The sequence below is a fragment of the Saimiri boliviensis genome, chromosome 12 (genome assembly GCF_048565385.1).
Source record: "Saimiri boliviensis isolate mSaiBol1 chromosome 12, mSaiBol1.pri, whole genome shotgun sequence".
NCBI classification, from domain to species: domain Eukaryota; kingdom Metazoa; phylum Chordata; class Mammalia; order Primates; family Cebidae; genus Saimiri; species Saimiri boliviensis.
The window spans coordinates 55,659,599-55,687,483 of NC_133460.1; the positions used below are offsets into that span (position 1 = coordinate 55,659,599).

The 27,885-nt window shown below is 37.1% G+C and overlaps 1 protein-coding gene and 1 long non-coding RNA gene across 5 annotated transcripts in view; both read left to right on the forward strand.

Moving 5' to 3' along the window:
* LRMDA (leucine rich melanocyte differentiation associated) overlaps window positions 1–27,885 on the forward strand; it is a 1,103,079-nt gene that overhangs the window by 1,056,526 nt on the left and 18,668 nt on the right. The window lies entirely within an intron of this gene.
* LOC141580599 (uncharacterized) lies at window positions 69–27,819 on the forward strand. Its single transcript, XR_012512850.1, has 2 exons — window positions 69–11,798; window positions 13,619–27,819. It is a non-coding gene; the product is annotated as an uncharacterized LOC141580599 (long non-coding RNA).

Consider the following 27,885-nt stretch of genomic DNA (forward strand, 5'->3'; position numbering starts at 1 on the left):
TTGTAGGTTATGGCTTTATTTGTTTATTGTTTTTGTTTTTTGCTATACAAAAGGCTTTTAGTGTGATATAATTCTATTTGTCAAATTTTGCTTTTGTTGCCTGTTATTTTGAGGTCTTTTTCAGTACATATTTGCTAAGATTAATGTCCTGAAGTATTTCCTCATTGTTTTCCTCTAGTAGTTTCATAGTTTCAGTTCTTATATTTAGGTTTTTAATCCATTTTTGGTTTTTTTAATGTGCTAGGAGATAGGGGTCTAATTTTATTCTTCTGCCTATGGATGTCCAGTTTTCCCCACAATATTCATTGATCAGATTGTCCTTTCCCCAGTGTACGTTCTTGATGCCTCTGTCAGAAATGAGTTGGTTATAAATGCCTGGGTTTATTTCTGGATTCTCTATTTTTTTCTATTGGTTTATGTATCTGTTTTTGTGTCAGTACTACATTACTTTCATTACTATAGCTTTATAGTACATTTTGAAATCAGGCAGTTGCCTGATTGCTCTGTTGCCCAGAGCAAAATGATAAAATTTTTAGAAGAAAACATAGGAGTCAGTCTTCATGACCTTGGCCTAACCTTCTAAGCAATGATACCAAAAGCAAAGCAACCAAGACAAAAAAAAAAATAGTGACCCTTAGAATCACCGTTAAATAGGAAGATAGTACCTCTTGTATTATGGGCCTTAATTTCTGTAGCCTTTGTTTAATCTATATTAGGACATATTAACTGTTTTAACCAGGGGTGGATGATTCCATTTTAGGCTCATGGTGTTCCATTTTTTCAAGGTGATTTTAAATGACAGATATTTAATTTTATTTAAATTTATTACTCATTGGGTTAGGTAATATCTACTATTTATATATGTTAAAGCAATAGGTGCTAAGGCCATGGAAGATTTAGACAACAAAAGTATACCAGTTGTCAAGGTGAGACATACCTGTCTGCCATCTATTTTGCATTTGGTAACCATCCTGAGAGTGTGGTAACTCTGTTACATATAGAGCAATTTAACACATTTATGATAAACTCTTAGGGGAGTTACCAAATGCAAAATAGAGGTCAATTCAAATTTGGTGTGATCCCCAAACATAACTCTAATTTGGGCCTCAGAATTAGCCAAGACCATGAAGGTTTGCCACTTCTTTTGAGCTTAACAGATACTAGAGTTATTTTAGAATCTGTGTTTTAAAACACAAAGGCTAATTGGCATCCTTTTAACTTTTCAATTGTTGTTATATATTTTTAGCACATTTTAGATTTCTAATTGGGTCAAATTATCGGTCTCTGTTTTAGTTTCCCCATCACTCACTTTTATTTACTTATTTTTAAATTTGATGGTTGCTGGATACACTTTAAAGGAGTTGTGTGTTCTTTGCTAAGACATATGCATATATATTTTCCCTTCAGAGAGTAACAATTCATTATCATCAAGGTGAGGGACCTCCCCCATGGCAGTCGTTTTATTGGATAGGGTACTGGCTTAAGTAGAATTTGATTTTGCCCTTTGATACGTTGATAAGCCACATCACTCAATGAACACAGTGTCTTTGTTGGTCAATTTTATATGTAATAGTTATCTGCTGGAGTGATGATGTCCTCTGGCTTCTTAAGTGGGGAAGAGTCTCATAAAGATCTGTGCTTTGAGAGTCATGGATACTCTTCCCCTCTAACTATGAGGATCAGGTCTTCTTTTGGTGGCAGAGGGATAGGCAGGTCATGTATGTGTGAATGACCTGTTTCCAGGAGTGTAGACCTCGGTATGCCACATGGTGACTGTTCTTGACATAATGGCACACAAGGGGCCCATGTACTACATAGCTTATTAGTATCAGTCTTTTCTGTCATTACTGAATAGGGTCCTTTTCTGGTTAAGACACACAATAAATAGTAGTAGGGTAAGAATCGTTTACCTGAACCTATCATAAACCATAGCTTATGCTAGAAAGAGATTTAATCTAAGGCACAAAGATAGACCCAGGCTGAGGCATATGACCTAAAGCAACTTTAAGTAGCACCTCAACCACATACTCTTGTCCCTAAATGCCAATCTTGAAACTTCAACTTAGGTTGATTAAATCTATAGAAGAGGCACAGTAGGACTCAGCAAATGCAGCTCAAAGTGCATGCTAACCTGCAGGCTTTCAAAGTGCTTATTTGCCAGCCAGAAGCAGAGCCTGTTAGCCTGCCAAAAACAGAGGACAAAAGCTCCCCAGGTGATAGTGGCCATCACCTAGATCATCCTCATCACAGGGCCAGTTGTCAGGTGGTTGCTTAGCAGAGAAGTAGAATCAATCACACCTTCCCAAAATTGGTTCAGATATCAAGAGTGACAATGCCACAAAAGCACCAGGAGAGTATGAAAATGTTCATTACATCATGAAGCTTTGTGGAGAGAGCAGGGCAGGCATCCAAGTCAGTCTGTTTGGCTTGAGTGAAGGAAGGGGCAAAGGGCTTTGGTTTTTTATTGGGCTTAGGGAATAGCATTGGGGAGAATGTTCCCACATGTGTGCCAGTGTTTGCATGATTTGAATTTCCCTACTGGTGCCAAGGGTGGGAACATGCTGGCTTTCTTACCAACCTGCCCAGATGTGGGGCTGAGGAAAAAGTGAAGGAGTGCAGCCTGAAAGCTGTCAATGGTCAAATATTAAAACTGGAATCACATACTTGATTACACAATTTAAAGTAATGCCATGGTAACATGCTGGTGCACACATCATCATGGGATCCTTGAAGAAATGGGCTTTCTAGAAAGCTAGAAGTATGAAGATAGAGCTTTTGCTCAAGTACAGTTACATACTGATTACTACCTCTACCTGCACAAGAACCAAGAAAGTTCTTTCCTATAAAACTTCTAAAAACAGATGTGCATATATAATTGTAATACGTTCTTCTGGCATGATTATGCAAGCTTTGAGTATAAAGGGAAGTTATATTGAAAAAAGCATGAGTTGTCCATTACTTTGCAAAGACAGGTCCCAACCTACTCAACATTCCTTTTAGGGACTTTGAGAACTAAGAAATACTATGCTGTGCTGTGATGTGCTGTATCTGCTTCTGTTCTGTGTGGCCACTTCACTTATGGGACTTAATCTAATCTGAAAATGTGGAAGTATGTGGAAAATGTTTTTTCTTGTAACTCCATAGTCCATCTGAACTTAAATTTAAAGCATTTCTGAATTAGCTAAATGTTCTTCAGCTAAATGCCCAGAAAATAAATTTAAAGGCCAAACAGTATATCTATCAAAAGAAGGTTTTGGAAACTTTCATTAGTTAAATATGATTATTGGGGCAAATTGAACCTTGAATTTCGTGGTGTAATTTCACTAACTTGGGTATTTAAGCCATTAAAAAAATAATGAATGTATATTAGAAAGTATGATAGAATAGACACTCTGAATACGAGTCCCCTCCCCCCACTTTTTTTTCTGACACAAAGTCTCTTTCTGTCACCCATGCTGGAGTGCAGTGGCATGATCTTGGTTTACGGTAACCTCTGCCTCCCAGGCTCCAGCAATCCTCCCTGCTGAGTAGTTGCGACTACAGGCATGCACCACCACACCCAGCTAATTTTTCTATTTTTTGTAGAGTAGTTTTTGCATATTGCCCAGGCTGGTCTTGAACTCCTGGACTCAAGCAATCTGCCTGCCTTGGCCTCCCAAAGTGTTCGGATTGCAGCCACGAGGCACTGTGCCCAGCCCCCATACTCTTAAATAGATCTTATTTCTAGATAAATGTTAATATATTTCTGGATCAGCTAGAAATAGGAGCTATCGGGGGGGGGGTTGGGAGAGAAGAAAAACACCAAGCTGAAATCAGAGAAATAAGTATTTTCCCCAAATTTAGACATTGAAATATAAAGACAGAGCCTTGGACCCACTATACACTGGGGATAGGAATCAAAAACTCCTTTGTTAGATCTGGATCCTTGAAGTTTAATCAAGTGGTTTCATATCTGTAGCTCAGATCCTTTCTAAAAGAAAGCTTCATTAGCTTAGGCTGTCAAGATTTCCACAGGTTGATAAAAGGCATATATGAGCTCACAATCAGAAATTTAGCAAACAGTTAAGGTAATCTCAAAAGAAAGAGTTAGCAAAAGAAACATATTTGAATTCATCAAAATGGTATCAGATACTGGAATTACCACAATCAGAGCATAAATTTGTATGAAATCATTAAAAAATAAAGGTGGGTTAAAACAGAGAGAGCAATAAGAGTTTTAAAAAATTAACCAATTTGAAAAATAGCCAAGTAAAACTTTCAGTATGAAAATAATATTATGTGAGCCAGAAAGCCAGAGTTCCAGAGTGCCAGGAAAAGTTCCTAATGGCTTCCCTTGGCTAGGAGAGGGAGTTCTTCAGCCCCTTGGGCTTCCCGGGTGAGGCGACAACCCACCCTGTTTGGGCTCACCCTACTTGGGTTGCACCCACTGTCTAACCAATCCCAGCCAGATGAAACAGGTGACTCAGTTGGAAACGTGGAGATCACCCGCCTTCTGCATCACTCTTACTCGGAGCTGTGCACCAGAGCTGTTCCTATTCAGCCATCTTGTGGGAATCAGCAAACCACCATGACGTGTGTATACCTATGTAACAAACTTGCACTTTCTGCACATATACCCCAGAACGTAAAGTATAATAAAAAATATTACGTATATTTTAAAACCTACAGTTAAATAGATTATAATGAAGACAGATTAGTTGTAAACTATAAGTTGCTCTAAAGATGTATATAAAATGCAACACAGAAATAATCAGAAATGGAAATTTTGAGAGGTTAGATGATACAGAGGCTTGAATGAGAAGATTTTCCATTCAACAAATCAAAGTTTCAGGAAGAGACAATAGGGAAAAGATAGGAGAGCCATACTTGAAGAGGTGGCAGCTGAGAAGTCTTCAAAATGATGAAAATCATAAAAATATATAGGAAACATATGGTAGAGCATGAAGATAAACTTAAAAGCCCTACCTAATCAAAAATATTAAAACTACAGAGCACCAAAGACAAAGAGAAGATTGTATAAGTAGCCAGAGAGAAGATAAAAGTCATCTACAGAGAAATGACAAGGCACAGGCAGATTTCTCAGCATCATAATAGAAGCAGGGAAGCCATGGAATTATATTTTCACAGTACTGAGAGAAAAATAAATATTAGCTTGGAATTGTGTTAGAAATAAAGCTCTCTCTCAAGAAGGAGTGCAAAATAAGAAATGTTGGTATGGCAAAAATGGAAAGAATTTACTACCTGTATATTCAACTAAAAGAACTTCTGAAGTGAGTACCTGTGAAAAGGAATAAATTATCTTGGAAAGTGTGAAATGATTTATAGGAATCATGAGAAAAAAATGGCAAACATGTAAGTAAATCTAAACAAACATTTTCTTTATGAAAACATAATTTGTGGATTTTCACAAAAGGCCAGAAGGAAATCACTGTCAAATGTAATATCTAAGTCAGGAGGGAATTATCAGAGTTTAAGTATTAGGCAAAGGGTTTAAGATGTTAATGTGAGATTTTTTAGATCAGCAATGTGTGATACATTTTAACAAATAACCAGCAAAAAAAAAAAAGTATATAAATCTCAAACTAGTGAAGGGGGAAATATATATATAAATATATAAAATATAATATACATATACACATTTTAAAGCAAGAAAAGAGAAAAAGCAGCTTAGAAGTGGAATAAATACAAATTCCTAAGTAATATGCTAGAAATATGTCTAAAGGGATCAACAATCATAATCACTAAATGCATTGAACTCGCAAGTGAACTACAGACATTGTCCTACTAGATGATAAAATAAACCCAACTAGATATCCTTTGCAATATACATACCAAAATATAAGGACACAAGTGTTGGAAGATATACCAGGTAATGGCAATGAAAACAAAACAAAGTGAGAATATCTATCTATCTGTCTATGTATCCATCTATCTGTCTATCTATCTATCCATCTATCTATCTGTCTGTCTGTCTGTCTGTCTGTCTATCTACCTCAAATAGAATATATCTCTCATATGTAGAATTCAAGACAGAAAGTATTACTGGGAATGGAGAGAACCTCATACAATGATAGACCTTTTAATTCACCAAAAAGATTTTTTAAAGTCTAAGTTTGTAGGTACCTGTTAAAATATTGTATTTCATCATATCTAAGATACCAACATTTGTAAGACATGCTATTATTTTATCTACCACTATGAACAGTAAAAATCTCCTGTAATTAAACTATGAAATAATGGTTTCATATTATATCAATTGTAATAGAACTTCATTTTGGGATGTTAAATGTGAAAAAACTGTCTTAGAATTAATGAATTATGATGGCTTCACACCGCTTAATGCAAATATATATATAACAGAAAAATATATAAAAATCTACATAACCATAAAAGATTTCAAAATATTTCTTGCAATTGTGATAAGTCAGGCAAAAAAGAGATAAAAGAGATTAATAACAAGCTGATTTAAATGGACATATGTAGCGAACACACATTCTTTTCAAGCATATATGGAATGGACAGTTAGAAAGCACACATTCTTCTCAAGCATATATGGAACATTTTTAAATTTGACTACATCTTAAGCTATAAAAGCAAATTTTAACAAATTTCAAAAACTAAGAATCACATGTTCTCTGATCATAATAAATTTTTAATTTAGAAATTTATACTAAAAAGTTAACTAGAGGCCGGGCGCGGTGGCTCAAGCCTGTAATCCCAGCACTTTGGGAGGCCGAGGCGGGTGGATCACGAGGTCGAGAGATCGAGACCGTCCTGGTCAACATAGTGAAACCCCATCTCTACTAAAAATACTAAAAAAAAATTAGCTGGGTATGGTGGCGCGTGCCTGCAATCCCACCCACTCAGGAGGCTGAGGCAGGAGAATTGCCTGAACCCAGGAGGCGGAGGTTGCGGTGAGCCGAGATCGCGCCATTGCACTCCAGCCTGGGTAACAAGAGGAAAACTCTGTCTCAAAAAAAAAAAAAAAAAAAAAAAAAAAGTTAACTAGAAAACCCCCATCTCTGGGCCTGGTGTAGTGGCTCACATGTGTAATCTCAGCACTTTGGGAGTCTGAGAAGGGCAGATTGCTGGAGAGCAGGAGTTCAAGACCAGTCTAGGCAATGTACGAAACCCTGTATTTTTTTTTATAAAAATATAAAAATTAGCCAGTTTTATAACCCAGTCTCAAAAACAATATATTTTTTTTAAATTGAAACTCATCTGTTTAGATATTTTTTAAAAAGTTATAACACATGGCTCATCAAAAATAATGAAAATTTAAAATCCTGAGTTGGACATTTGTGAAAATACTGCATATTGAAAAAGTGGCATGCATTCATTTATAATGAAAATCTCTCAGGGAACAAGGAGTTGAATGGAACTTTTTAGCTAAATAAGGAGTATCTACCTAAAACAAACAAAACCTATAGCATACTTTGTTCTTAATGGTAAAAAAAATTAGAAGCATTTCTTGTAAAGTCAAAAGTATATTCAAAACAGAGTAAATTTTCCCTTCCATCCAGACTGTCCTGCAGAGACAAAAACCCATTCATATTTGTTAAGCAGGGGGAAGGACATAAAGACAAAGATTTTGCTTTGGTTTGGCTTGTTTTAAGATTTTTTGAAGGTATTTGATATACATTGACAGATTTCCCACAAAGCTGTACTAAGTGAAACGTCTACCAGCAGAGCATGAGAGGATTCATTTTACTACATGATCACAAATGTTATATATTACCATTTTTTTAAAATAGCAAAATGCCTCTTTAAAAAATTTCTCTGATGCCTTGCAGGACACAACTTGCTCAGTGAGTTTATTGACTATTTTTATATTTATGTTATAAACAGCTTTTCTTATGGAGCTGTTAATAATTTTTGCTTTTATTTATAAGAAATATTTACTCAAGTAGATAATAATCCTTCAGCTGTCATAGATGATAAAAAGCATACTTTTTTTTAAGTTTGCAATTTGGATCTTAGTCTTTTATGGTGTTTTACCATAGCAGAGGAAAACTCTTTACATGGCTAGACCCAACAATGGTTTCTGGTGATATTTCTTCCTTTGCTTTTATGCATAGCCCTTTGGAGAGTCTCTAATCATTTGTGGTGATTGTTGTCTAAGTTACTTTTCTTGTCTTAGACTATCTGGTTGGGCTTGCAAATTCATTTAGTTCTAACATTTGTTAAACAGCACTTCATTTCCTCACTGACTGAAAATATCAGCTTTATCATAGTATAAATTATTTTGTAATAGAATCTTGTTCTTTTTCTTCTCTTTTGTACCATTAATTTCTTTCAGTTTTTTTTTTTTTTTTTTTTTTTTTAGGTTTCATATTGCTTAACTATTGCAGCATTATTTGTGAGATCATGTTAATTCTTACCACCCATCCTGATTATTCTTTTTTCTTCTTTTTATTGGTTACTTTTTTAAAAATTAGAAACATTATCTACCCTCTTCTATTTCAAAATGATGTCAACTATTCTTTTTAAATATATTAACTAAGAGGAATGCAGAATCATTTTCTGAAGTTAAAAATAAAAACTTGAGCCGGGCGCGGTGGCTCAAGCCTGTAATCCCAGCACTTTGGGAGGCCGAGGCGGGTGGATCACGAGGTCAAGAGATCGAGACCAGCCTGGTCAACATGGTGAAACCCCGTCTCTACTAAAAATACTAAAAAAAATTAACTGGGCATGGTGGCACGTGCCTGTAATCCCAGCTACTCAGGAGGCTGAGGCAGGAGAATTGCCTGAACCCAGCAGGCGGAGGTTGCGGTGAGCCGAGATCGCGCCATTGCACTCCAGCCTGGGTAACAAGAGTGAAACTCCGCCTCAAAATAAATAAATAAATAAATAAATAAATAAAATAAAAACTTGACCAATCTCTGGTATATTTTTAAAAAGTGTTTGACCCATAAAATTAGGGAGAGCTAAAGTAGGATTCTAAAGTAAGAAATATACCTGTTAGTTTGGAAAGGTAGAAAGGAAATGGTTACATTCTCACATAAGCAAAGTTTTAAAAAATTAGTGTTATTTATTTGACATTATTTCTCTAAAGTGCCTCATCAACTCGAGCCAGACAAATCTCTTCATTATTCCTGCTTCAGGCCATGCACATTTCAAATTCTGAGGCTTTGCTGAGAATATCATTTGCCAGGGATATTCTTTCTCTTTCTTTCTGTTTATTAAAATTTGTTTCTTTAAGGCCTCTTTAAGGCCAAACGCTAGCTCTTTCATCATGAAGCTTCTTTTAGTATCTGTTCCACGGAGTTTAAACATTGTAGAACTTTTTTCTAATTACAAAATCCGTAAAACAACCTCATAGAACATTTGGTAAAAAATGGAGACATATTTTGTATAATATTAACTCCCTATTATGAATTATATATATTCCTTGCAGTATTTCGTATGAATACATGGTTGTAACTCTAGTGAACTTACAGTTTCACATGTGATGTTATCATAGTTTCATGCTTTTCTCTGTTTCTCCATTCTACTTATTATTGCCATTTGAATGACTGTCCAAAGGTCCATAGAGTCAATACATAATTATTTACATAATCTTTGCTTTACTACCTGTTCCTTATGATAAAAAGCTCTGCAGAGAAAATCTTTGTTGTGTAGCTCTCCTTTCTTTGAGGAATTAGTTCCTTGGAATAAACATCAAGAACTGGAATTTAGGGGAGAGAAGGGAAAAGCATTTTCAGGCTCTTAAAATATGTTTTTTTCAGGTGACTATCATCCACCAATTTTATGTGTGAGAGTTCTAGTACTCCAGTTGCCTTGATTACATGAGATATAATTTGTTTTCATTACTTAATTAAGAGGAAAAATGCATGTAAACATTTTGCCCCTAATTCTCTGCGTATTAGCTCTTATGTGTTAATTTTGTTTCTCCAAAGAGACTGTAAAGTTCTTGCATGAGACTAGAGATAAATAATTTATATTTATTCTTTATACCCCAATATCTCCCCCAAAGTGGGGTAGACATAGTTGTCATCAGTTTTTGCTTCTTAAGTGATTGAAACCTTCAAAAAATTCATTTTTGTTCCTCTAAACAAGGTCAATTATGATAGAAAATTTGGCAAGTAGCATATTGTGAGGTGTCAGCTCCAAAAATAAACCTTTACTCTAACCTTACTTTCAGAGGTTAAACTTATGCTTAGAATCGAGGTTATCTGAAATTTTCAATAAATGTGTGTATATTGAGTTTTTCTTGAATTTCAGACTCATTTTATTCTAGCTCTTATCCAATTAATTCATAAAACAAGCTATTTAACCCTCACCATTCTCAGGGATTGCTCATAGAAAGACCAAAGCACTTACCCCTTGTCCTCTAAAACTGATGTTCTAGGACACGAGAAAGTCCCTTGCCTCCATGGGAAAGCAAAAGGCAGCTATAACAGAACTACCCTATTGCAATCCGTTTTCAGCTACACTTGTTTGCCACTTTAACCTAGTTCTAGAACAGTGCCAGAGATGTGATAGACAGTCAGTAAATATTTGTTGAATGGTTGAATAAATGAATCTGTGTGGATAGGTTGTATGAAATAGTCACTCTGCAAATATGTATTGAGCTCTTGTGAGATGCAAAGCCCAGTGTACTAGTTACTAGAAAAATATATAATGTTGATGGATCTTACACATGGCAAGAGGCTGGATCTAATGACCTTGAGGTTTCATCCAGTGCATTTTCCTACAATTCATGTGCATTTCTTTTGAAACTTACAGGTCACATCCACAAGCCAAATAAAACTCCCCAGGTTGAATTTCCAGGATGATCTCCCACCACATCTCCCTGAGGGCCTGAAAAGTTGTATACTGCTGATTTTTGGTGTGGGTAATTCTGGACTGGGACAAGGATGGCTCCAGATGGATGGATGCCTTTGTGGAGGGCTCCCTTTTATCCTTACTTGTAAGCCGCCTGCGCAGTTATATTATAAATGGGTAATTTACCGCCTCATCCCCAAGGCCTTTTCTGTGGACTCCTTCACGGACACTGTTACCAAAGGTTACCAATGTGCCTGGTGCTTTTGATGTTTGTGGGCACTGCAGACCAGAGAAAAGCAGTTGCTGCCTTGTATAGCTCCATACTGGCTTTCATATGTCCTGCAAATGGGTACTTGCTAGCCATCCTCCCCAGATGGTATCCTGACCATTGATTTTTTTTTTTCTGATCACTATGGCAGTTATTAACTACGGTGAGGCCTGGGCACTTAGCTCTCCACTTTAATTATTCATCCTTATGAAGAAAAATTTCCCCTGTGTGCTTTATTCTCCTCCAGCCCCGACCTGAGCACACGCGGACTCTTCCTTCTTTCCCTCCCCAAAGTGGCTTGTGTGTCGAAGGGCCTTTCACTGGGGTGCTTATTCCATTTATGCCTTTAATATGCATTTTGTGTTCTGCCAGCGGGGTCAGGAGGGCACGTGGAGAAGCCAGATGGCTTACCTCTTCCCTCAGGAAACACGCCGCTATTTAGCTGGGCACCTTCCCAACTCAAGGCGGGGTGAGATTCCACTGTTGGAGGGAGAGTTGGTTCAAATGCCACTGTCCCTGAGATCACAGCTCCAAGTTCCTCTAGGCTATGCACTTTTCTACTTCTCTGCCGCTCGCTGGAGTTTTCTGCCAGAAACAGCATTTTAGGAGAGATTAGAAAGGGGGGTGGGAAGGGAGGAATGGGAAAAAGCTACCCGTGTTATTTATGGCCCTTGTTCAGGCACAAGTTTCTGTTATTTTAATCCCCTGAAATAAGAAACCATAATCCAAGGATGAAAAGATGGTGGACAAACTCAGTTAAATCGTGAGTACCCTGAGGATGTGTGTCTTTCCCATTTCTGGTTCTTAATGTTCCTTCCCTTCTGCCATTTCCCAACTTTAACTTTTGAAAAGCCAAGCAGTTTAGCTGGCCAGGCCCGGGGAACTTATTTGTATGCAGCACAAATTTCAGAATCTGTTCTCAGCCTGTGCCGAGTGAAAAATGGCCTGCATTTTCTTGATAGCCCATGTGGTTGTAAAGAATAAATGGCTAATGAATTACAGATGAACATTGACGCAAATTAATCTTCCCGCTGTCCCTGGGTTATATGGCAGCCATTTAAAAGTTTAATCAATACACTAAAGTTGAAAACATGCAGGCACTGCAGTTGTTTGGATGTAATAAACATCAGAGGGAACCGGGAGGTTTGCACCCAGTCCATGTATCATAATGACAGGTATTTATGTTTAATGGACTAAATATTTTTTATTGGAAGGGAGCAAATGTCAGCTTAACTTTGTGAGCCCCGCATTCAACTTTCCTTTGAGGTTGGTGAAAGACGGCTGACGTGTCATTGGAAATGAAATGTTAACGGGGAAAAAAAGCACAACGGAGACAAAGCAAGGATGGGAGCTGTTTGGAGACGTGGTGCAGCGCTCACATTCTGCAGCAATTCATTAACAAAAATGTAAACTCTGATATTTCTAATGTTGCTGTAAAACGGTTTACTAGGAACAACTTTAATGGTTATTAGTGAAAACAAGTACCCAGATCTGCCAGATATCCTTTTCAGTGCAAGCTTTTGTTTGAAAACTCTTTACCAGGTCATATTTGCTGGAGATTTATAATTAGTCTTTCTCCTTAATGTGAGAAATGGAGGAGAAACAGCGTGACGGCTCTCAGCTCTTGTGTTTCGTAGATCTTTCCTTTTGAATGGTGTCCAATGACTTCAAATAACCATGTGTTCTCTTCTGGAATACTTATATCTTAATGACTTTTCAAGTCAATATTTTGTACCTCTGCCATGAGTGTGGAAGGACCAGGGTGGCTCAAGGAGAAAGGACATAACTAGTGGAAGTGCTGTCTCACTGGACAGAAACAGGCTGAGACTACAGGAGAGCAATGGCTTCATCCGAACAGAAAAATGCAGACATAGTTCAGCTTTTCATTTTTTTTTTCCTCTCTAAATGAAATAGACAAACTATGTCTGTGGAGCATGGGGTCTTAGAAAATAACACACACTTTATAAAAATCATTAGAAACATTTTAGACAAAGGAGATTGTGTTTTTAATGTCCGTCTGTAGCCAGTTGTCTCAAGTCCTCTTCGGTGTCTGAGAGCACACTCAGTGGCAGGGCTTGGAAGAAAATTATTCAGTAGATAATGAGGTGGGGCTGAAGGATGAGACAAAGGGGCAGGGGTTGAGATATTTAGTTTTCTAGTGTTCAGATCTTGCACATGATAAGAATTGCATCTTTTTATATGTTAAATAATTTTTTTTAATCACAAGAATTTGTGTTCTAATGCCGTAAGCTTTAGAGGTAATCAGCATTATGTGATACTCAATTACTCAATCATACCGATGGGTTCGTTGGTCTTTCATCATTCCATAAGCAAAATGGGGAGAAAATTCTTGTTATGAAGACCAAAGCATGGCTCACTGTTAACCATAATGACATCCCACCCACTGCTGCCCCTGAAGTCCTGAACTCCTCTTTATTTTTCTTCCTAGCCCTTTCTACCCTCTTAGAGAATTGAGTCCTTTACCTGTTTGTTCACTTTGTGTTTCCACCATGTGAGTATAAGCTCCATAGTACAGGATAGGAGGATAGGAGGCAAGAACCTGATTTTCTTCTTTGCTTCTAGAACCTGTGGCCTGGCCTATGACAGGTGCTTGTAAATGGCAGGTAAGTGAATGGAGAGCTACTATTTCTTATGGTCTTTAGTAATCATAACTTCAGCTATTTTTTTGGTTACTGTTATGATTTCTAGTCACTGTGTTAGTTGTTTTACATATAATATGATACCGATTTTAGTGGTTAACTCTAGAAGGTAAGGGTTATTATCTTTATTTTATAGAGGCAAAAACTGATGTCAAGAGAATCGAAGCTAATTATTTGTGGTCACTCTTAGTATGTAGCAGTTCTAGAATCTGAGTCCTGGCCAGTTTGTCTCTATATGAGCTATATAGTACTCCCCAAATTCCTGTCCCTCATCTTGTCATTGGTGATTAAAATCTCATTAAGTGACCCCAACATTTAATTCTAGACTATAACTAGCCAGCTCCCCAACTGGCTGATAATGAACAGAAGTATTAGATTCACAGTCTGCCACCTAAACCTGGTGTCCTGAGTCCTACCTATAGAAAGCAATGTTTGACTCTACAAAAGTAGACATTGGCTGTTTGATGATGGGTGATATGTCCCTCAGATATGTATGTTCTGTGGTCTAGGGAAATACAAGGAACTCTGGCAAATGATGAGAAAAGTATTCAGCTGTAAGCAACAAAAATATAACAAATAGTGACCGAAATGTGTAGGCATTAATTTCCTCACTCAGGAGGCAGGCAGCCTCGGACTGTGACAGCGGCTGAAAGAGCAGATCAGTAGGCATCGAGGCCCTTTCTGTCTTTCTGTCCCACTACCTCTTTAGCATGTACCTTTTATCCTCACCATCTCAAAACAGTTGCTACTGCTCTTGGCATCATTCCATCACCCGAGGCAAGGTAAAGAGGGATGTCTTTCCCTTATGAGAAATTCACTTTTCATTGGTGGAGAGACAGCTTCCTAAATATATCTGTCTCTTTCTCATTACCCAGATCATGTCATTGGGAGGCTACAAAATCAAGGGTTTTGGTTTTCATGCACTTACAATAGAGGAAGGCAGGATAAAAGGGAGCCAATCCATAGTGTCTGTTATGTAAGATAAGTCACATTTTTTGTGTTCCTACTAAAGACTTGAAACTTCACTAGATGCTGTATACATGCCAACTTACATCATGTTTACAACCACCTTGTTACAGAAGCGTGTATATTCCCATTACACTAGGAAGTGGGGAGCTGGGATTTGAACCTACATTTGTCTGTTTCCATCAGAGATCTTTTCTCTTAATGCCATGTTTCTTTGGCCGCCATTTTGATGTCGTAGTGAAGGATGATTTCATAGTGAAGGCCATTCCCAGTTGTTCCAGCTCGTGGTGAATGTGCTGTCTTTTGAGGGCACTTAACACTTCGGTCTGCCTCTTTGATAATTAAGTATGCACTGCCATGTGCCAACTTTTATCTTTGTGTATTCTATACAAAGTGCTTAAGCAGGTGGGTCAGAGACTCACTGTCCAGATCAAATTCTTGGCTCCATAAGTTACCACCAGTATAAGCTCACACAAATTATACACCCTGTCTACAGATTGAACTTTTGGATATCAGGGCCATGATATTTTTCCCTCTTGATATTCTCCTAAAACACTTAGAAGATTCTATTTCACATTAGAGACACTGAGTAAAATCTCATTCTAGAATCATTTTGAATCCTTGTTCCATTGATTTAATGTCAATGAAACATTGATTTAATATCAATTTCATTGATTTTTGCCTTAGCTTCTGAATCCTAAAATAGGGAGACTAATACATCTACTTCATAGGGTTGTTGTAATGGTTTAACAAGATAATGCACCTACTTAAAGTTTTTAGGACAGTATGTGATGCATAGGAAAAGTTCAATGTTAGCTATCATTATTATAATCATTCATGGACTGCCAGTATTCAAGCTCTAAAACTCCATGGGATATAAAACAATCTGTAAAGTATACAAAAGCAATTCTTAGGCCATCTCAGGTATACTGCAATTAAAGATAACCATATCCTTCTGGTGAAAACATATTGAGTATCTTCTGCAATCCAGGGAGAATGGTATATGTTAGAGATACAAAAATTGCATAAAACACAGTGAGATACGTAATGAACATCATAAGCCATGTTCACTCTTGATAATAATAAAATGCTTAAAAAGTATAGCAATGCTTGGATATAATATTTCCACTTATTAAACTAGCAAAGATGATTCAATAGCCATACTTGGAGCTATAGAGTGGATTGGGTACATATTAATATGTTTCTGAAAAGCATTTTGGTGCTGTGAATTGAGACTAGATGAATTCATTTAGGAATCTATTCTAAAGAAAAGAATCCAAGATACATAAACGGAGGATCTTTATACACTAAAATATTCACTATAGTAATGCTTGTAGCATCAAAATACACACAAAAAGTCATTATCCAACTAGATAAGAAAGCTAAATAAATTATGGCACATTCACAGAACACAGTGTTATACAGCGTGGTTAGATTAGATTTAATATGATAGGCAGATACTTAAGTAATAAACTAAATGAAGAAGGATATATGTGAACACATCCGTACAACATGTGGAAATAAAAGAGACCAGAAAGCAAAATATCCAAATGCTAACTGTGGTTAGTTTTGGGCAGTGGAATTATACATGATTATTATTTTTTAAATTTACACTTAATTTTTTTTACAATGAACATAAAAATATAAGAAAAAAATTAAACCCCCAAACAACAATATAGTCTTTAGGAAAATAGTTTCAGAGAGAAGAGGAGTGATAATAACAAAAAGGGTTTATGTGAGTTAGTTAAGAATTGTGTTCTGCTACAACTAACCCCAAATACCAGTAGCTTTAAGAAAATCCTCTCCTATAACATGAATTTCAGATGTAGGCAGTCCATAGCTGTTAGGATTTTACCAGGAACACAGGCTTCTTTGATTTTGGTTCTACCTTCCAACAGACTGTCTCCCATCCTCAAGTTTGATTTTACGGTCACCATGTTATTGCTGTTACACCAGCTCTTCTTTCCAAGTTCCAAGTAGCAGGAAGGAAGAAAAGGCAAGGTGAGCACGGCCATGCTCAACAGCATAAGGGCTCTGTGTACAAGATGAAGAGGAATATAGATATTGGGTAGCTGGCCCTACCTTCAGATTTTAATAACAACTCCCACTCAACAGCAGGTTGACTTTAACAAAGGCTAGCATGTCAGTGACACCAAGGAAGCCTCCAGAATCTCCTCAATATAGTGCCAAATGCAACCACTATCACCTCCTGTGCTTGATCACCTCTTTGCCATTCCAGGTGTCTGTTACCTCCTGTGCTTTTGTTTTCTTCCCTTTAAAATAGGCATAATGAAAATTTCACTGCCTTTTATGATTGTGGTGAGGATAATATGATTTTATAGTTGTAAAGATCTTTTGGAAAGGCTTAGTATGCTATGCAAATTAATTTTTGTAAGATTTATGGCAGCCAACAGGAATCAAGGGATTACCACATGCTATTAATAGTCACTGTTGAACTCTTTATGTGCAGAATTTCATTTAATTTGAGGAATGAGACATTATGAGTGTTCCCATTTTACGGGTGCAGATATTGAGAGACAAATGAATTTGCACCCAAGTTATCTGCCTCTTGAGTCCATGACATTTGTTCTTAATCTTAAGTGTGCTCAAGAATCACAGTAAACTTGTTAAAAATGTAGATGTCTAGGATCAGAAATTAGATTCTGCTGCAGGTGGCCTGCAAACTACACTACGCTCAGTTCTACCAACTCTAAACTCTTTTAATTATCCAGCAGTGTGGCAAAGAACATGTTCCTCAGACAGCGCTCCTCAAGTCTCCTGAATTCTACTTTGACTTTTCTTTGGTCTTCTCTGCAGCCCTTTTGGGTAGGAAATTTTAGTAGCTTGCCAGTTATTTGGGAGGCTTTGTCATCTTACATGGAAAAATGTCACTAATTTCTGAAGCTACCTCTTGTACAATAGTATGAGGATCTTTAGAAGTGAGAAGATTTGGGCCAACAGATTTAATTTTATTGGCTGGATTTTCATTATTTTCCAAAGAGAAAGTCTTTGAGGCCAAGCCTAAGGGCTGATTTGCCAATGGGACTTAGTTTCCAGTAAGATCAAGAGTGTCTACCACACACCTGACTTTTGAACTTTCCTCTTGGCCCACTAATAGCAGAGGTGCAATGGGGAGGTCTCCCAAAACAGAAATCATGAGTGTGCCATTTAAAAGTCCCAGGAGACTCATTTCCAACTGGAATGCAGGAAGAGTCTAAGAGTAACTGAATTTTGGAAATAACTGCTAGTTCTTTTTAAGACTGCTCTTTCTTTAAATGGATCAGAACCAATAGAACAAACCATAGGTTGTGATAGATTTATGCACTGAGGAATGTAGGGAGAGAAAGTAAAAACTATGGACAAGGATTTTCATGAACTGCATCATAAGTTGATTGGGTGAGCCCCAGGGAGAACATAAACACTACCCCAAAGGACTCAGGGATTTGAATTTTGTTTAGATACATTTTACAGGCAATAAGGAAAAACAGGTAAAAATAATATTAGTTACCTCATAAGGTTGTTTAAAAATCAATTGATGAGAAAGTTTATTTAAAATACTTATCACAGTGCCTATGCATAGGAAGCTTAATAAAGTTACCTATGATGATGATGGTGATGACGAGGAAGAGGAGAGGGAGGAATAGGAGAGAGGCAGGAAATCTGCTAATGCTTTGCTCCATGAAATATCTTTCAGTTGAAAGTTCTCATTGAAACAGAGAAGCTTTGTGTTTATAACTAGAAAATGCAGTTTGAATATTGTATCATGAAATGAAACACAAAACATTTTTCATTCCGTAAAAGAACCAGACCGTACTCCACATAGTATTCTGCACACAGGAGGGGATCAAATAAATAACTGATTCTGTGAAGGGCTGAGGGAGATCTTTAGAATGTGCCATGCTTCTGGGAGACCATTGGCCTTCTGCTGCCATCTCCATGCTGATGTAGAAGACAATGCTATGAAAAGATCATTAGAACCCAGAACTTCTCTTTTTCCTTGTTAATGTTTAAATAGCCAGAGGACTTAGTCCAGGTTTGTGGGCAGATATTTTGCTATGCCTTTCCTGTTAGAGTTAGAAAGAAAATCCTCACCCCTACTCTGCTGCTGTCACAATACTATAACACTGTTCAATGTGTCCTTAGCACTTCCTGCTCTTGGGAGTCTGCCTACTGCTTCTTCAGCATGGGAGAGACCAGCCCCTGTGCTGAAATAGTTAGGGACTGTAATTACCTTATTTCCCAAGAGTGGATTGTTAGGATCATGCCACATACTCCCTACAGTACAAGAGACTGGGAATTCAAAATGGGAAGATGGGCTATGTGATTCGAATGACATGGGTGAGAGTAAATTTCCCATCTTGTATTTGGTAGAGGAAATGCATTCAGTCTTTTGATACTAAAGATGACGTTAGCTATAGTTTTTGTTTGTAGATGACTTTTATCAATTTGAGGAGCTTTCCCTTTTTCCCTGTGTTTCTGAGAGTTTTATCATAAAAATATTAATGCAGAATTTTGACATTTTCTTATGCATCAACTGAGATGATTTTTTCATTCAGTTGTTATGGTGAGTTATATTTACTTTTGAATATTGAACCAACCTTGTATTTCTAGGATAAAGTATACTTGGTCATGATGTACTCTAAATTTTATATATTGCTTGATCTTATTTGCTGTATTTATTATGGATTTTTGCATATATGTTCATGAGGAATATTGTTCAGTACTTTATTTTTAATATATTTGCCTATTTTTGGTATCAGTGTAATGCTGGTTTCATGGCAAGTATTTCTACCTCTTCAATTTTTTGAAAAAGTTTGTGTAGAATTGCTGTTATTCTTTGTTACATCATTGGTTAAATTTGTCATTAAAACCATTTGGGCCTGGAGTTATCTTCGTGAGCCAATAGTCAACTCTCTGTGTGCAGTTTCTTTAATAGATAGAAGATTCTTTAGGTAATTGACTTCTTCTTTAGTACCTAAACTTTTTTTTTTTTTTTAAGATATATTTCACCTCCTTCAAACCTCCCCTTTTAATCATTGTGGGCATCAGATAACCAAAGTGTTATTCACAGCTTAACTGCAAATTCTTCTCATAACCTTCTGGACCTTCTGGTTTGTAGACAGATAACGTTAGTTCCTTTATACATTCCTTTATTCACTCAGCAAAGATTTAAACCACATTTTGATTTTTAGGACCTGCAGTAGAGATTTTAGATTCAAAGATAAATATGACAGTATCCCTGGGTTTAAGTAAATTACTTTTAAGAGGTAGTATAGTAATAAAATGCTTGACTGTGCTGCGGTGGGATATGTGTGATGGTTGTGTGATGGGTAGTGCATAGAAAAAGAAAACAAGGAATTCTGCCAAGGGGAAATCAGGGAAGTCTTTTAAGAAGAGATGGCATTTTATTTAGGCCTTGAAAGACAAGGCAAATTTTATCCGGCAAAGATAAGTATTGTCATGTGACTTGTCATGGGATGTTTGGGGGAACAAACCGTTTCAGCTTTTCCTAGGATAAGAACATTTACTTTAGGAATGTATTTTTTTCTTCTTTTGATTGGGAAGCACAAAATCTAAATGGTAAATTTAAAAGTTATGTTGCTTTAGTTATCACAGTTCTTCTAATTGTGTGTTTCTCAGATGAACATGACATGCCTCTTACGATCTTGCTACAAGAGTGGATTTATGTAAAATTATTGCTTCCTGGTGATTCTCACAGTTTTATATCCCATTTTTATTTAAATTATTTTCATATTTGTATGATAAATATCTTATTCAAAGATGTGGGCTTCGAAATTGATCCTAATTTAAGTGTTGACATTCTAGTAACAAAACAAGAGTAACCACTCGTAGATGAAGAACTAGAGAGACATGAGCGACACAGAGAGAATGAATCACAAACACCTATAAAATGTAAATGTTATTTTCACATAGGATATTATTGAATCTCTCCTAAAACCAGTTGGTTGTGATTATTCTCAATTTTACCTCGTGTATGTTGACCTTGTCAGGCCAATTTAAGTTGCTATATCCAGATTCAACTGGATTCATTGTCCTTTGATTCTACCATGAAAAACAATGTCTTTGTATAAATTCATGAACACTTCTTTCGCTTATTGGTTAACTGTGTTTAGATCTTTTTCATATAATACCTGAATTTATGTTCATTGTTGAAATTGCTGCTGGTTTCTTTTACTCTTACATACCCATGCTGGCCTTCAACAGCAACTTGCTGTCATTCAGGAGCTTGCAAACTCATTGCTTTAATTAATTAATGGAAGCTCTTTGGAAGTTAGGGTTGTTTTTAATTTTCAATTAAAGACATGTACTGATTTCTATTTTAAGAATAGATACTGTCTACTTGCTTATTATGCTTTGGTACTAAAATATAGCTGTAATGGTTCTGCAGCATTATCACTTATTTAAGTGTTCCTTAGTATTTAGATAAAGCCTGAATGGCTTGGAACTGTTCTAACATGGCAAAGTGTGTCATCAAAGTTTTTGCTCCAAGAGAATCCTGTAATGCATATGCTCAATTTGAGAAACAAAATATAATTTTCGGTTTCAAAACATAAATTCTTAACATATTTACTGGTTACTACATGCTGGGCACAGTGCTAGGCTCTTAATTGACTACAGTAGACAGTAGACAGATCAGACTTCTTGTTCTCATGAAGCTTAGAATCTAGTGGGATGCTCATTCATTGACCTATGAATACATATGGTGTTATGTACCAGGCACCGTGATAGATCCTGTGCTTTGCCCCACAAGTCAAGGCACCAATATAGTATCATGTCTTACCCATAGTTGCCCACAGCTCACTGTAAAATTACCCTTTTTATTCTCTATAACATATTACATTATTCCACATTAAGGAATAATGTGAAAAAACATTTTAATCATAGGATCAGAAATTGCTTTTTGCCCACAAAAATCCACATTTTCTCCTGCTTTTGGGCTATCAAGCGAGACTTCATTTCATTCTCCTTTGCAGTTATGAGAGATCACATGAGTGTGTCACACTTGTGCAAGATATGGTCACATGAATGTGTTTTAGCCAATGAAATGTTTGTGGAAGGGATGTGTGTCAGTTTATGACCAAGGCTTTTGAGAAATGGCCGTGCCTCTTCCGCATTCTCTCCCCTTTCACTGGCATGATGCAAATGAGAGGACTTGATAGGAGAAGACAGAGCCACAAAAATCACACCTGGAAGAAGCTGCCTGCATTGGCCTTTTGAGTAAGAAAGATGTAAGCTTCTATTGTTTTGGGCCACTGAAATTTGGGGGCTTGTTACAGCACCTTATACAATCCTTATTAATACAGTAACAGGATAGTTATATGATGGATCCTTATTATAAAAATTATGACCAATTATCAAGGCATATTCCAAAAAATATTATCATTTGACAAAGATAATACATGTCATTCAGAAGCTTAAGTTTCTCATTGTCATCTGTGGGGGGGCTACATTGGCAAAGTTTATTATTCCCATTTAAAATATAAACACTGGGGTTCACATAAGTCATGTTTCCTGCCAAAATTTGCAAACCTGAACTCCAAAGGAGCTAGTACCAGCGTCTAGGTATTCCGTTTCTTAGGTCTATCCTCCAGCCCCATTTTACGACCTCCATGATATTTGTATCTAAAATTTATTATAGTTGTTTGTTTCTAAATTTTGTCTACTTGCTTGTCTTGCCTGCTTTCCACCAGTAGATTATAGTGTCCTTGAGCTTAGACTAGACTTTGCTATGTGCCAGGCCAATAGCCTTACATATCCTCACACAGGGATACACTGCTGTATCACTGTCCACCAGGATATTCTCTGGCATGTCACAGAATCTTAACAAATAGTTGTGTAATGAGCACTTTGGGAGGCTAAGGTGGGCAGATCACAGGGTCAAGAGATTGAGACCATACTGACCAACATGGTGAAACCCCGTCTCTACTGAAAATACAAAAATTAGCTGGGCGTGGTGGCATGCACTTGTAGTCCCAGCTACTTGGGAGGGTGAGGCAGGAGAATTGCTTGAACCCGGGAGGCGGAGGTTGCAGTGAGCCGAGATTGTGCCATTGCACTCCAGCCTGGCGACAGAGTAAGACTCTGTCTCAAAAAAAAAAAAAAAAAAAAAAGTCATGAGCCCATGACCAGAAAAAAACTTTTCAAGTCAGGCATTTTGTAATGCAGGTTAAACATGGGTCTTATGCGTTTTTGTGAAAGAAGGAAGGAATAAAAGAAGAATAGATTACTTATATGGAATATATGCTCTTGAGGGGGTTGGAAGAACAGGAAAGCAGAGGGTTGATGGGATTGAGGGGGAGGGGCAAATAATTGTTCATTTTAAACTAAATTTTTTAAGACACTGATTGCTGTTTGTGGAAGATGCATTGGCCTAAAATGATCATAATCATTGTTAGCTAGTAATACTTAAATAGGTCACTTCTATAGGTCTCTTTTGATAGAAGAGAAGGCAATTATAATACAGATTAATAAAAATTAGTAGATTTGAAAACTGCTCATGGAGTCGGTAATCTCCAACTAAAAGTGTCACATGCTAAGAAAAACAAGGTTTTTCCTCTTAAATTATTACTGTGAAAATTTTGAACCTATAGAAAAGTTGGAAGAATAGTACATTATACATGCATATATTATCTACCTCAATTCACTGTTAATATTGGGCCATATTTGCCATTTCTCTATGTCTCTAAGTCTGCCTGTGTATTGTATATACCATTTTATTTTATTATATTTTGAGATGGAGTTTCATTCTTGTCACCCAGGCTGGAGTGCAGTGGCATGATCTTGGCTCACTGCAATCTATGCCTCCCTGGCTCAAGTGATTCCCCTGTCTCAGCCTCCCAAGAAGCTGGGAATATAGGCATGTACCACAAAGCCCAGCTAATTTTCTATTTTTAGAAGAGATGGGGTTTCTTCATGTTGGCCAGGCTGGTCTCAAACTCTTGACCTCAGGTGATCCACCCGCCTTGGCCTCCCAAAGTCCCAGGATTACAGATTGCCTGAGCCACTGTGCCTGGCCTGTATGTACCATTTTAAATGAGATATTTAAATAAATTACTGACATCATCATACTTCGTCCCTAAATACTTCAGCATGGGTCTCCTATGCATAAGGGCATTTTTTCTGTGAAACAATAATACAATACCATTATCATACCTAAGAAAATTAACATTAATTCAACATTGTTACCTAATATAGGCAGTTCATGGTAAAATTTCCTCAGTTTTTCCAATGGTGTCTCTTATAATTCTTTTTGTTTTAATCCAGTACTTAATCAAAGTTTATACCTTGCATTTGATGATTAAGGCTTTTGAGTGTTTTAAATCTAGGGCATGGTTCTCAAGGGTGGTCTCCAGACCAGCGGTATTACATCACTGGGGTCACTGGGGGTTGATCCAGCAATCTTCTGTGGAAAGAAGCCCTCCAGGTGATTCTGATGAAACTGAAGGCCCATTGATCTAGAGTATATTTCCACTTTTCCTGCTTTTCATGACATGTCATCATTATTGAAAGCCGAGGTCAATTTTATTTAGAATGTCCCATGTTCTGAATTTTTCTGAACATTCTCTCATGGTTTGATTCATGTTTAACATTTTGGCAGGCCTAGGTGATATTGGGTATATTTTACTGCATCATGTTGTGAGGCACATGATAGTGATCCCTTTTCCCTTTCTTAGTGATGCTAAGATTGATCATTTGGCTAACGTGGTTACCACCAGATGGATCCCCTCTAAAGGATAAGTTCCCCCTTTTAATTAATAAATAACCCAAAGAGTGACAATCTAAGGCTGTGTCAATATTTTCTTTCCCAATAAACTTTTACCCAATAGTTGTAACAGCCATTGATAATACTTACCTGAATTACTATGTTGGCATATGGTGATTTTCCTAATTTTGTCACTCCTTCTATATGAATTAGCTGTCATTCTTTAAATAAGAGATTTCCCTCTTCCCTTGCATTTATTTGTCTTTATATTTGTTTAAATATCATTATGGACTGATTCTTTTAAAAAAATCCAATGTATCAAATAATTGCTATCATCATTCTTTCTGATATTCAAATAGTGCCAAATTTGGCGACGAGAGAGCTTCTTCAAACTTCCTTCTGTGCTCTTTCCCTGCTTTCTGGCACAACAAGATATTTTAGGATCACTGTTTACATTCCCTGGCCCACAACACGACTCAGCCATTTCTTCCAGAAGCCCTTGTTATTTTGGAAACCAGTATGTGGATGCTAGATGCCCTATACACATGCATGACTTGTGCACATGCATGTGTATACACAGTCATATGTGTATATTTTAATAATTTCTTACTCAAATTCAAATTTGCAGAGCTGTTGTCACCTTCTTCTTATCTTTATCCTTTCTTTCTTTTTCTACCTTGCTTTCTAGGGCTGCCATAACAAAATATCATAAACTTAATAGCTTAAAACAACACAAATTTATCTTACTGTTCCAAAGGTCAGAAGTCTGACCTAGGTCTTCAGTGAGCTAAAATTCAGTCAGTGGGGCTGCAGTTCTTCATCTTCTTGCCTTTCCCAGCTTCTAGAGGGTGTACACATTCCTTGGCTACTGGCCCCTTCCTTTATTTTCAGAGCCAGCAACATTGCACCTCTCTGACCACTGTTCCATGGTCACCTGTCCCTCTCTTATGACGGTCTTAAAAGCTTCTTTTTAAGGGAGTGATGTGATCAGATTGAGCCCATCCAGATAGTCCAGGATAATATCCCCATCTGCAAAGTGTCTCTTGCCATGTCAGGTAACATATTCACAGGTTCCAGGGATTTGAGTGTGGACATCTTGAGTTATTCTGTCTACGTACCTCATTTTCCCTCATTTTTAGTTTTATTTCTCTTCTCTCCGAAAATCCTGACTTTTAACAACCTCAGTATATGTATGTATTTTCTCTGTTCTACAGCATACACAAAATAATTTGAGAAGGAAAATAGCAATAACACTAACAACAATAAGCCTCCTAAGTTAAAGCTCAAGATTTCCTTGTAGTTTTCTGTTACTCGAAATGTGTTCAGGCATGTAGCAGAAGGACTGTGTTCCAAAATTACTTTAATTAATTTCTTTGTATAGTCGTACTATAGATGTAATATACAAACAGGTTCATTTTTTTCTGTTTGTATTCAGACTTACAGTTTGCATTTTCCATCCTTTTCAATGTATTTTAATTTCTGAGTATGTAAACTATATGACTATAAAAAGAGACATATTCAGAGAAGTCTCAGCCCCATTCGTATCCCCTTTACTGTATTTCTACTCACCTGCTACACATTGGTCATTCTTAGTCTCTGGTCTATCCTTCCTATATTCTTTTGAAAAGCATAGAGGGACATATGTGTGTGAACTTTTCATTTTGTTTTGTTGTTGATTTTTTTGAGTCTGAGTCTTGCTCTGTTACCAGGCTGGAGTGCAGTGGCACAGTCTCGGCTCTCTGCAACCTGTGCCTCCTCAATTCAAGCGATTCTCCTGCTTCAACCTCTAGAGTAGCTGGGACTACAGGTGTGTGCCACCAGGCCCAGCTAATATTTGTATTTTTAGTAGAGACAGAGTTTCACTATGTTGACCAGGATGATCTCAGTCTCTTTACCTTGTGATCCACCAGGCTCGGCCTCCCAAAATGTGTGTTCTTTAAATCTTATTTTTACTTCTTTCTTACCAAAAAGTAGCTGAGTTGATTTATGTTTTTTTGCTTTTTGGATTTTTACTTAACAGGGTATCTTGCATATATATGTATATTTATGTACAGTTACATATGTACACAAACATATACATATGTATCTGTACACACACACACACATATACCATATATCCTGGGAATCACTCTATATGAGGTATTCATGGAAATCTTGAAATTAGTAATTATTAAATTCTTAAATACTTCTTCTGTATTGTTTAACTTGTTACAAGTCTGTATAATATTTGTGACTTAACACAACTATGAAAAGACATGCATTGAGAGAAAACATCTTGTGTGCCTTCTGCCCACCTCTTGCCTCCCTGAGGCAGAGCTAATTTTTTCCCCATGTTTGCATAACATTTTGTATATTAAAGTATTATAGCAATTTTTATTGCAGTTACTTTTATTTGACAAATAATCTCCCTTTCTGGTGTGCTAGTTCCTCAAATGTACAAAGAATTTCTCTCTTTTCTTTTTTTCTTTCTTTTCGGAGGTGGGAGTGAGTAGCAATGATTATGGCTGGCATATGGTGTTTCTCCAGTTACTTATTTTGCCTGAAATTCCATTAGGGATTTAGTCAGTTGGTCTATTTTTATAATAATGTCTATCTTAAAAAAAAAAAGGCATAACATCCTAACATGTATTAACATATTAGGGACTAGGCACTTCTTAGAAAAGGTATGAAAGGTCAGATGGGAAAAAAGGACAGTGATGTTTGGATTCTGTCTGTGATAGAATCCTCAAGGAAGGCAAGAGGGAGTGCAAGGGTTATAGATATTCTAGGAAGAAGAGAAGATGAATCAAGGAAAGGAAAAGAGGAGACAGAAAGAAAAAGGGCTGTATAATGATGTTCACTATGTGAGCTACTCACAGCACAGGAAATTGGCCTAGATGATAATAAGGTTGATGTTCATTAGGACAGAAGTAGCCCCAAGGAGCATTTTCTCTGCATGCTAAGAAGCAGAGGCACAGAGAGATGGAACAGGTTACCCAAGGCAATAGCACTAGGAACTGGAACCTCAGACTTTTGACTCCACCACACCCCCTAGAGGTGAGGTGACCTTCCTTGTAGTCCCAGGAGAGCACCTTTGAAATCAAGCAGGCACCCCCACTTCTCTGGGGGTTGAGCAGAGGGCCTAAATCATCCCTTTTTTTTTTTTTAGAGCACTTTGCAGCTGGGCTACTCATCTCAAGATTGAAATATGCACGTCCATCCGTCCTGACCTTCGGTCAAGTCAGCTGTATTTGTGGAGGTGCATTGTTCAGTCTCAGACCTTTGTTTAAATTTAAAATCAATAGAGAAAAGTGAGCCAGCGAGAGGCACGGACTGATTAAGTGCTGTCTATATGAAGAGGTTTATCCTCTGCCACATTTCTGTTGAAATCCTGAGAAACGTGAAGAGGATGGAGCAAAGGGAAAACAGATTAAAAATTATGTCAGATACCAAAATTCAGTAAAGCAACTGTATCTGTGACAGGTAATCAAGAATTGGGTGACTTTGAGTTCTGATTTGGC